At 39.0% G+C, this 11,439-nt stretch overlaps 1 protein-coding gene across 1 annotated transcript in view; it reads left to right on the forward strand.

The window, feature by feature from the left end:
* The first annotated feature begins 472 nt into the window (after window positions 1-472).
* Window positions 473-11,439, forward strand: part of htr1d (5-hydroxytryptamine (serotonin) receptor 1D, G protein-coupled) — a 25,020-nt gene continuing 14,053 nt past the window's right edge. Inside the window, exon 1 of the mRNA XM_005925699.2 lies at window positions 473-1,101. The gene's annotated coding sequence lies outside the window, so the exon portion shown is untranslated. The remainder of the gene's footprint in view (window positions 1,102-11,439) is intronic.

Below are 11,439 nucleotides of genomic sequence, written 5' to 3' on the forward strand. Positions count from 1 at the left end.
ATTTTAAATGAACCTCAAATATACTTGGTGGGTTTTTTGTAAATAGCAAAGTTTAGTAGCAAAATAGTTTTGTTCAGGTACAGTACAAAATAATTTTATATGATGTTATATGACAAAGCATGTAAAAAGTGAATTCAAACTTACAGTGAGGGTTATATTTTTATTGTAAATTGGGAGGCCAACGCATGCTGCATCAGTCTTGCACAGAGCTTTAAAAATCATCCAATTTTGATTAAGGCAATACATGCAACTGGAATGCCAGCATATAAGAATGCTCTTACAATTTTAGTCCTTAAAGAGCTTGGTGGAAATGTGAGTCTTTAATTTAGCCCATATGTGGATTTTCTCTTTATTTTCTCCAAAGTAATATTGTTTACTCTGTGATGCCGTCTTGGACCCTACACCCGGTCTGGAGCACCTCTAGCCAATGCTGTAACACTAACGGGGCGGACCGTCTAATGAATTACTTGGAAACGCGCCTGTGCTTGCAGCGGGTAAATTCGTTCTCAGTGCAGCCATGCAGCCAGTCTCAACGAAACCTTCTTAAAACGCAGGTTTGAATGCAACTTGTTGACGTTTCTCTAATCTTCCCGGTGGAGAATCGTTCGCATCAGCTCCAGGAAGTCCTCGTGTCTTCCACCGGGAGGGTTAATAATTACTGGAGACACCTCACAACGATCTGCATCCTTGCGCATACAACGAAGGTTCGCCGGTACAGCAGTTTTCACACTTTTCAGACATAGTGGGGATTTAACTCTGGTAATAAAAAAAGAGAGCAGCTTTGCCAGTGACTGTGAAGAAGTCGTTGAAAGTGTGAGAAAGTGTCAAATATCAGATTTGAACGCTGACCACACGACCGCCTTAACTGTGTTTATACCCACACGAAGGATCTGCCTTTCAGATAAGAGTTGAAGGACCCTCAGCGCGCACAGCAGCAATATCTACAGAAGCAGATGCACTTTTAGTATAACCAGTCTGAGTTCCGACTGTTTGTACTGGACGTGCGTAAATAAAGGACGCCTCTAAAGACATTCCGGGATAGCTTTTATTCTTTTCTCCAAAAACGAAAGACTGAATATCAACAGACGAAGAACATCCACGGTACGTTTTCTTTCTTTCTTTCTTTCTTTCTTTCTTTCTTTCTTTCTTTCTTTCTTTCTTTCTTTCTTTAATAACCTCTGGGTAGACCGGTGACTGTTTGTTACCAATACGCATGGATCTGAGTGCGCAGAGCCGATGATTCAAAGACATCTAGTAAAGTTTATGTTTCTAAGTACAAAAAGAACTAACACAAAGACACAAGTAAAAGGGGGTATGCAATAAAAATTAAACAGCTCTGCGGAGAATTCTAAAATAATATATACAAAAGATACGACAAAGTGTGATAAGGTCACTGGCGCAGTTTACGTCCCTTTAGGATTATTTTAAGCGACACGGTAGGAAATGAAGAAATTTAAAGTAGGCTACAATAAGGCAACAATATGCTATAGACTAAATATAGAAGTCTCTTTGAGAAACCAATGCGATCTTAACATGAGCGATAAGACGTAAGAGATGTGAGATGAGAAAAGAACAAAAAACAAAACGCACATGTAGAAAACCTGCATGAACCTGCATGAACCTGCATGAAGCTCCAATGTGCCAAAAACGGATTCACAGGGCGAGTAAGCCTGATCTTGTCGGTCTCAGCTGAAGGTTGTTGCAGCGTTTAAAGGCAAAAAACACAGTTTTGTTTAGGGAAATCAAGAAAACCCCAAAGACCTTTTAGCTCCCTAATAAATATCATTGGTGTTGCAGAGTTATTCTTTTTAAACAATGGTAGCATTTATTTGCTGGACCTGATTTCAGTTATTTATTTAATTAGAACGCTCTTTAAAGCTTCTTAAGTACGAGGCTCAAACCTACAGATCTCATGTATTACAGAGCATAAGCTGCAGTGGGGGGACACATTTGAAAACATGTTGTACTTTGGTATCTGTAGAAGGTTTGAGCAAGACGTTTAAATGAATTTCCGCTTTAACAACTGTTAAGGTGGATTAGTGAGCAGCAAAGTCAATTAGTCAATTTCAAGTTGGAAAAATAGACCTGTGTGCTCTGTTGCAGTTCCCCCCCCCTTTATTAGAACACTGATGTGAGAGATGATAAACAAAATGAAAGCGATTCACCACCACAGCGTTCTGATGAAATGTGTCTTTCAGCACATTGTAGCCCCATTTCACCACAGAGAGACACTCTCACACATGTGGAGTTTCCACTCTCACGTTCACCCTCACACCATTTTCTCCCCCATCCCCTCACAGTCAAGCAGAAATGTGACACACACACACACACACACCAGGAGGCACACACAGACTCATCGGTGCACATACACCTTAACTATCAGGGTGTGACTGAAGATGAAGAACTGAATCCACCATATATTTATAACCAGGCATTGCTTAATAACACTGAATAGAAAAACAGAAAAAATTGAAGATTATTATATTTTTAAATGAGTAGCTTTACCGTATTGTGATAAAAGATTTTTCTCCTATTATTTCAGGCAGGAGACGAGCACAGACAACTCATTTGCAGTTTTTTAGGCATTATATAAAATTCTGGTTTATCAGTTCATGTTGCACGAGTGCAGATGTTTAATCTCCTCTTAAATGTAGAGAATATAGAAATTCAAGAATCACTGGCTGCTTTATGCCTCACTTGTTGGAGTCACATTAATTTTTCACCTATAAAATATTGAGCTATAATATGTTGTGAGGTATGAGGACTTAAGTGAACGTTGTTTGTTTTGTGTGTCAGTTTCAGGTTGAATATTTATTGTGGGAAGTAAATATGCCCCTTTTTTAGCTTATAGTGGCATTTTGATGAATATTGTCTTTTCATGTATAACACAGGATAGAAGAGCGGGATGGGCATCTGCTTTGGCTTTAAACTTTAGCAAAACATCTCATATGCAGCCATCCGTGTTACTGTATAATTATGTGTTAGCTTAAAAATCATCCATGCACATTTTTATCAAGCTCTTGGAGCATCACTAGCTAAAGCTAGAGCTGATGAAACCAGTACATGTCATTTGATATGGCCACTGGATACAAATGAGAACTCTGTCTTTGTCTACCTCTGAGATCACGAGGTGAATGGTCCACCACTTTCAGTGTTAACTTTATATTTGCTGTGAAAGAATGTAAAGGTGTAGTAATGGTAGCTAAGAGAGACAAGCCTTATTAAATGTTTAACTGTAAAATCTAGGATTATATAATGAAATGAAAGTCAGTGGAGAGGAACCCAGTGAGACGCCAACAGCTTATTTCTCTCAGCTTCTTCTTTCTGGCACAGGGATTACCAAAAGATATGGACAGCAAAGCACAGTAATGAAGTAAATGACTGAGTCTTCCAGTGCATGTGAGTAACCACCTGAAGGTAACTACTTCAGCTGCTTCCCTGATCTGAACATTTGAGAACTATAGAGCTATGGTTCACACTTTTAGTATGTAATATAATGCAAACTTTATTGTCCCAACATGTACTTTTCCAAGACACAAAAACACTGGAAGCATAGTGTCATCCTTACATAGTTTGTTCTGCAGTCCACTGTACTGTGCAGCACAAGTGCTGGCTGACTAGCAGCATTACAGCTAAGCAGATGGTGCAGCAAGCAGTGTCTGTGAAGAAGAGTTCACCATTTGGCTCTAAAGCACTCCATCCTGAGAACATATTTTTGCTAAAACTCCTGCAAATGTCAGGGGAAGCTATGTTCATTTGATTATTGCTTCTCTACCAAAGAACTGTCAGTGCCAATGTAATGACTGCTACTGACTGTCTGTGCTATCACTCATCCATCTCATCTCAGGATGAGCCCTCATGCCTTAGTCATTAAGTAGCTCAACTTCTGACATAAAGGAGAGCTAACTACTGGCAGATAGAATGTATTTCCCAAGCACTGTGAGACACGATCAGTCAGTCTGATAGCAGGTCTCAGTGGAGCATAACTTACAGACCAATGCATTAATGCTCTAAGCATAATGAATTTGTCACTGTGTGAGTCCATCGACTGTATATAAAAGGAGAGCAGAGTACCTTACTGCGAATGTAGCAACTTGTCAATCACAAGGCTGCACAGTGCTTTATTGTCTTTGATTATCAAAAGCCGACAATAGCAGAAATAAAAACTATAGTAACACAATGATAAAGCTTTAATTGTATAGCACTTTTCAAAAAATAGTTACAAAGGTGTTTTACAGAACACATTAACTGACTCAGGGCTGTGGGGTGACACTATGACACCTGTCATAGTGTGAGAGACTGGATACGTACTACACATGTCACCAATTTGTTACATGGTTAACACAGAGATAGACAACCTTTCATAATCACATTTACACCTACAGCCAATCTAACCCCACATGCATTGGGGTTAGATTACCCAGAGAGAGCCCACTCAGACAGTGGGAGAACATGTAAGCACTACACTGGGCAGCTGTGGCTACAATGTAGCTTGCCATCACCAGTGTGTGAATGTGTGTGTGAATGGGTGAATGACTGAATGTAGTGTAAAGCGCTTTGGGGTCCTTAGGGACTGAGTAAAGCGCTATACAAATGCAGGCCATTTTACACAGAAGGCCCCGGACTGGATTCAAACTGGTACGCAGTTTGGTACTGGGTGACTGTACTAACCACCACACCATCATGGTGCCTGTTAAAAAAAGAAAACAACAAGAAAAATAAATAACACAAGGCTAGATAAAATATGTGAGTAATATGACAGGTATAAGACTTGAGACAAACAAAACTTATGGGGAGAGATTTTAGTGAAGCATTAAATCTCGTAATAATAAAATTAAATTTCAGCTGTGATCGGTGGAAAGGCCATCACAGCAGTCTTGATGACAGAAACAGGGAGTGCTGCTTGTCAAAGAGGGCTCCATTACATTAGGGTGGAAATGTTATTAAAAACACACGCATGCACACACACATGCACAAATATAGGCTATATTTAGCAGATATTTAATATAAGCTATATATTATTGCTGAATTACCAGCGAACCACTCAAAAGTGAAATATTACATATAATTAAACTACTAGTTTAATTATATTTTATTAGTAACACAAAACAGAGAACAGATCAGTTGGGAAAGCTGTAGGAACTGTCATCAGATACATAAATACGCAAAGTGAGTCAGCATGTTGTAAGCACAGTAATCTAAGTGTCATAGAGGTGTTATAGGAAACATTTTTATCTGATGGAAAAAATTACTCAGACAAACTGACTGATTTAGCAAAGCAGCTGATTGGTTTGAGAGATCACATTGTCTGATTGTTTTGCAGTAAATAAGACAACAATGTAAGGTGGTGAGTTAGCTGCTGCAGTATTTTAACTACAGACTATGTTTTTAAAAGCTGTGAAAAGTTTAAAGAAACAGACCCACAAGTCAAAATCAGGTGTTGATCACTAAGAAGAAAAATGAGCAGACTTTGTTAGATAAAACGTGCCAGCTCACAGTCGCCATTCAAGCTAAAGAGTAGAATTGAATCATTTCATATTTGAGTTCTGTGATTTGCCTGGAAGGTATATAGTATTAATTCAATTCAATTTTATTTATATAGCGCCAAATCACAACAAAAGTCGCCTCAAGGCGCTTCATAGATACAGAGAAAAACCCAACAATCATATGACCCCTCATGACCAAGCACTTTGGCGACAGTGGGAAGGAAAAACTCCCTTTTAACAGGAAGAAACCTCCGGCAGAACCAGACTCAGGGAGGGGCGGGGCCATCTGCTGCGACCGGTTGGGGTGAGAGGAAGACAGGATAAAAGACATGCTGTGGAAGAGAGACAGAGGTTAATAACAGATATGCTTCAATGCAGAGAGGTCTATTAACACATAGTGAGTGAGAAAGGTGACTGGAAAGGAAAAACTCAATGCATCATGGGAATCCCCAGCAGCCTACGTCTATTGCAGCATAACTAAGGGAGGATTCAGGGTCACCTGGTCCAGCCCTAACTGTATGCTTTAGCAAAAAGGAAAGTTTTAAGCCTAATCTTGAAAGTAGAGATAGTGTCTGTCTCCCGAATCCAAACTGGAAGCTGGTTCCACAGAAGAGGGGCCTGAAAACTGAAGGCTCTCCCTCCCATTCTACTTTTAAATACTCTAGGAACAATAAGTAGGCCTGCAGAGTGAGAGCGAAGTGCTCTAATAGGGTGATATGGTACTACAAGGTCATTAAGATGGGGCCTGATTATTTAGGACCTTATTAGAAACCTTGAATTGTAAGAACTCTTGGAAAAAAACAAGGTCCTAGGACTCTTATGCCATCATTAAAAGACCCTTACTCTTATAATACCTTTATTAATACTACTGCAGTAATAGTTTAAAAAAAAGCGAGGCTGAAGTGCAGAGCTAGTGTTGCATGTTATTGCATGAGCACCGAAACAGCTTCACATTCTTATACTGAGTTTAGTTAAACAAAAATGGCGGTCACACAATGACGGTTACATACATTACACTTCTGTTCGTGCTTCCGCTCATTAAGTCCAGAAGAAGTGAACAAGTCACTGATCGCAGCGTGCAGCAAAAGGTTGAATGAACTGCACTCAGACAGTTTCAGGCTGAAATGGACTGCTGATGGCCTATAATGAAAACAGTTGTGAACACGCTGTCAGCAGTCCAGAAGACAGTGGTCCGTTGAGGATGTCATTTATGAAAATATGCAGTTTTCGATATTCGAATATATCAGGACTGCTCACCCAAATATTTTGTGAGAAAAAAATACGTTTTCATAGGACTCTATACAGTCCTGTCATAAGCTAAGTACATCTCATTAATCAGTAGCTTGCAGAACCACCTTTAGCACCAATAACTTTTTCTGTACGACTTTCTCAGTCTTTTGAAATTGCTTCAGTTCATTGAGGTTTGCAGTCATTCAGTTATGCACAGCTCTCTTGAGATCCCATCACAGCATCCTGAACTCTGAACTTTAACTCGAACATTGCAGCACCTTAATTGTTTTGTTTGTGCATGGCATTGTCCTGTTGTGTGACCCAGTTTTGGCTAAGCTTTAGCTGTTGGACAGATTTCCTCATATTTGACTCTAGAATATTTTGCTGTACAGATGAGTTCTTGTTTGATTTAGGCACTGCAAAGAATCTGGGTCCTGTGGCTGCAAAACAAGCCCAAATCATCACCCCTCCGCCGCCGTGCTTGAGAATCGTTATACGGTATAAGGTGTGTTTATTTTTTGCTAAACATGGTGCAGTATATTATGACCAAACATCTCCACTTTAGTCTAACCTGTCCATACTACCATGTTCTTTTTAGAGAGGCGAGGCTTTCGTTTGGAAACAAGCCATGCTTTTTTAGTGTCTTTCCAATTGTGCCGTCATGACCTTTAACATTTAACATACTAACTGGGGCCTGTAGAGTCTCAAACGTAACATTTGTTTTGTTTTTTTTTAGTTTCTCTGAGTATTACACAGTCTGACCTTTGGATAAATTTGCTTTGATATCCACTCCTGTGAAGATTGTGGCACAAACCTGAATGGTCCAAACTACCAAGCTGCAAAAAACTTGTGCCTTTAGAGAGGTGGTCACACTTGCTGATGATTAAAAAATACAGTGCATGTTACTAGCAGCACAATGCTACTACTTAACCTCTTAATTCCTAATTCCGAAGCACGAGTGGTGCACTTAGTGTTTCCAATTACTGCACAGAGAGCTGTGAAAACTTTCTTTTTCACATATTGGCTGACCTAACAGACACGTGTCCACATTTATTCAGATATTCTTCCTTACTACTTTGATTTATCAACTCCAGGATCCAATATGAGTCTTGTTTGGAGTTTACGTGCCGTGTTAGCTTTCTATTTCAGTTCCTCAAGTGTCAAAACATGAAAACAGCCAAATGGAAGTTAGAAGTAACAGTGCAGTTTGTTAAACTATGCTGAAAAAATCTATTTTCATTTCTACAGATAGAAGTTATTCTAAGTCAGTCTTCATTTCATGGTACGGGTCGCTTCTTTCATTAAATCCTCTTGTTAGTTTTCATGCTGCTGGGTTTTCGCTTTACACTGGAATTAAAGCAACCCAGAACATTAATGCTGTATCACTGGTAATCCTGCTGTATTTACAGGCGAGATTATTTGAAAGGGAACGCAATCAGTGTGAGATTTTTTTCACTCAGGAAATGACACGCCTCTGTCACTCTGTCCTCTTTTTCTGTTTATCGTTTTCCACATCATTTCTCCAGCAGCAGAGACAACCCACCACGTTGTTTCAGGCCTTGCAATGTTGTTCAAGTTTTGGTTTTTTTTCATGATGATTTCTAACCTCAGTCACCCAAAGTTTATGTCTGTTTTCAGTCTGTTTTCCTGGCTCTCTTTCCAGGCCCTTGATTTCAAATATTTTCTGGTCTTGACTCTTTTGCTTTCCTCACTTTCTTTTTAGTCCCTTTCTTCTCCTTATTTCCCGGCCTTGTATTTTTTTTCATTGCTGTATCCCTCCTCCTTCAACTAATCTGCAGTCAGGCTGTCGGTATAATTAGAGCTGATTCCTAGGGTTGGGCCCTCCAGATGAAAGCTGTAATTTTAAACCATGAGAATTTGTCACTTGCTATGAAAATGACTGCAGGGGTCATGTTTGATTTCACAGAAAGCTGCACTCCCTGCTCTCACAGCAGCAACCTATCAGGTCATTAGTGGTCAGTGTTTCAAGATGGACTACTTCTTGAAAGATGTCTATTTCCGTTACTTCAAGGCAGCTCAGGGAAATAGTTAGCTTACATTATCTCAGAGCCTGTAATTTGCTGACTGAAAGCTTCTAAGTTAAAAATGTCAAACAAGCGTAACATAATACACTGTAGAAAAACAGTTTTTAGGTTCACTTAAAATTTTCCTTTTGCTTGAAATTTAAAAAGACAATTTAGGGTAGGAGGAGGGCCAGAAAAGTTTAAATATTAGTAGTTTTACATGTTACTTGCTATAATAAAAATATTTTAATGATTAAGCCATAATATTACTATAATAGCTCAAATAATGAAATTCTATGTGTTTTGGCTTCTACAGGGAAAATTCATTTTTGCATGTTAATAATGCAGAAATACAACAACAAGGGCAGACTGAATGCTTTAAATTTATTTATAGGCCCAAACCAATCTAATAGAATAGATCCAAACAGATATAGGTGACATGCATAATTTAAGAGAATTTCCAAGTTTTCTTGTACTTTGAATTTTTACTTGGATACAAACAAAATGTCATAGCAGTCCAGAATCAGCTGGAAGAAGCTTACCTTTGACTTCTTTCAGCTGCTCACTTGCCACAAGTGATCACCCCAGTGGGTAGCTTGTACACAGAGATGCTCCTCCTGATGCAACCCCAAAGGGGAATTGTGCTTCTGGAGCCACTTGCACCACTAAGCTTATGAAGAGAAAAAATCATATTAAGCAGAACTGAGTTCAACTGATGTGGCCCAATCCAAGTTGTAATGTTGCACCTTGGGAATGGCAAATTAATTTCCTGTCTTAATTCCCAAGTAACACAAAAAATGGGTCACATTAGCATTTATGTTAATTCACGTATTCCACAAAGTCCAGCTCAGCTGATAGCCTTCAACGTATCCAAATGTATCCTTTTAAAGATGCTTTAGCCTTCCCACAGGGCAAGCTGCAAGTCTGCAAGCTGCTTTGCAACCCCCTTCCATTCAAGCTCTTCCTTTCATGCAGCTGCAGACTTAATCATTAGGTATCATATTCTGTGTGCAGATGAAATGGCAAAGAGGAGTGCTCTTCCTTTTGTGTGCATATGGGAAATGCAGAAGTTCAGGGAGGTAAAGCCAAATATAAACAAATAATATAAACAAACGCCTTAACGCCCACTCACATCCTGGGCCATTCGACCTCAATAAATCACATGATAGGGTGGGGCTAGGTTTCACAGTGGGTTCACCCAAAACCTTGGCTGATTGTGACCCACACCCGTTTTCACACCTTGGCTCGTGTGATTAGGTAGATAGAGACACTCCATAGGGCTTCAAATCTAGGAGTCTCCACCAATTGTGCTTAGAGCTGAAGAAGCTTCTTGGATGAGAGGTGAAACGTCTTCAAGAATACTTAAAGAAGTCCAGACGTTTTTCTTTTCAAGCTCCTTAGACAACGATGACCTGGATGTCTGAGAACCTTCACAGACACATTTTTTAATTTTTTGCTAACACGTGACTGAAATTTCACCACAAACACAGCAGAATGGATAATCTTATACGGCATTAATATAATGATGGAAACACACAAACACACCTTCTCATGAGCAGGTGGCACTCCTGAGGCTAAAATCAACTCCATAAGATTGCATGTTTGAGACAGTTTTTCATTTGGAGAATAAACCTGGAATAAGACTGAAGATTTAATTGCGTTAATGTCATTTTGATATTTAAAGAAATGTCTTTGCAGATTTTTTTTAAGTTTAATGATTTAGCTGAAAATGTGTTAATTGACACCATCTTTCTGTTAGAAATGTTACTCAAGTTTTGCTCAAAACTTCTTCTAAATTAGATAGTCAAGATGTCAGACTATACTGATCCTTTTACTTACAAATAGGCTTACACACATATTTTCTGGGGTTCTGCAATGCTCTATGGATCCATCCAGTTTAATTGACAATAAAATCGATATGCCATCTCTGTGAGAGCTACAGCTGTCTGGGTTTACTCACCAACTAACCGTTACCGCTCCTTTTTAGGCGCACTCCGAAACCATTGTTTTGCTGTCAAAAAGTTTATTTTTCTGCTATTTTTAAACACACCACAACTTGACCATTAAAAAAACTTTATGTACATTATAGGCACGTGTTGAGAGGCTTAAAAAACAATGAAGAGTAAACAAAATGACAAGCTATAGTGTAATAAGAAAGAAAGGGATTGCAGCTTTTGGATGAATACGTCTGTAACAAAGCAGCATCACAAAGTCTGAATTCAGTAAATCAGGAGTCACATGAAGTAACACGAAAATAAATCTTTTTTTTTTGACATTAGGTGTAATGTAAACATTGTTTCCCTTGCTAAGTACTGTACATTACTATTTGTATTCTCTGTCATGTTTCCCATAGTATTAGGTTATACTTTAGTATTTGGAGTTATGGTCTATCTTTGGCTCTCTTTGCTTTTTTTGCCTCATCCATTTTTTGTCACTATAGGAAGACTAAACCTACTATAGGCTTTCATGTTGTCCTCTTCAGTATCAAACATCCGCTGTTGTCTCCTGGATGGATCGTTGATCCTAACCTCTGGTGAATCACTACCTCTTTACTTTTATGACTCATATACACAGTCTAACACAAAAGATAAAGATAAAAGCACTCCTGTTTGTCACCGTCAGGTGATATGAAATCCAGCTTTAGTACTTCCTCTTGCACTCTCTCTGTGTGTCTGTAACACACACACACACACACACAC

Source organism: Haplochromis burtoni, unplaced genomic scaffold (genome assembly GCF_018398535.1).
Source record: "Haplochromis burtoni strain Fernald_Lab_line unplaced genomic scaffold, NCSU_Asbu1 Contig_86, whole genome shotgun sequence".
NCBI lineage: Eukaryota > Metazoa > Chordata > Actinopteri > Cichliformes > Cichlidae > Haplochromis > Haplochromis burtoni.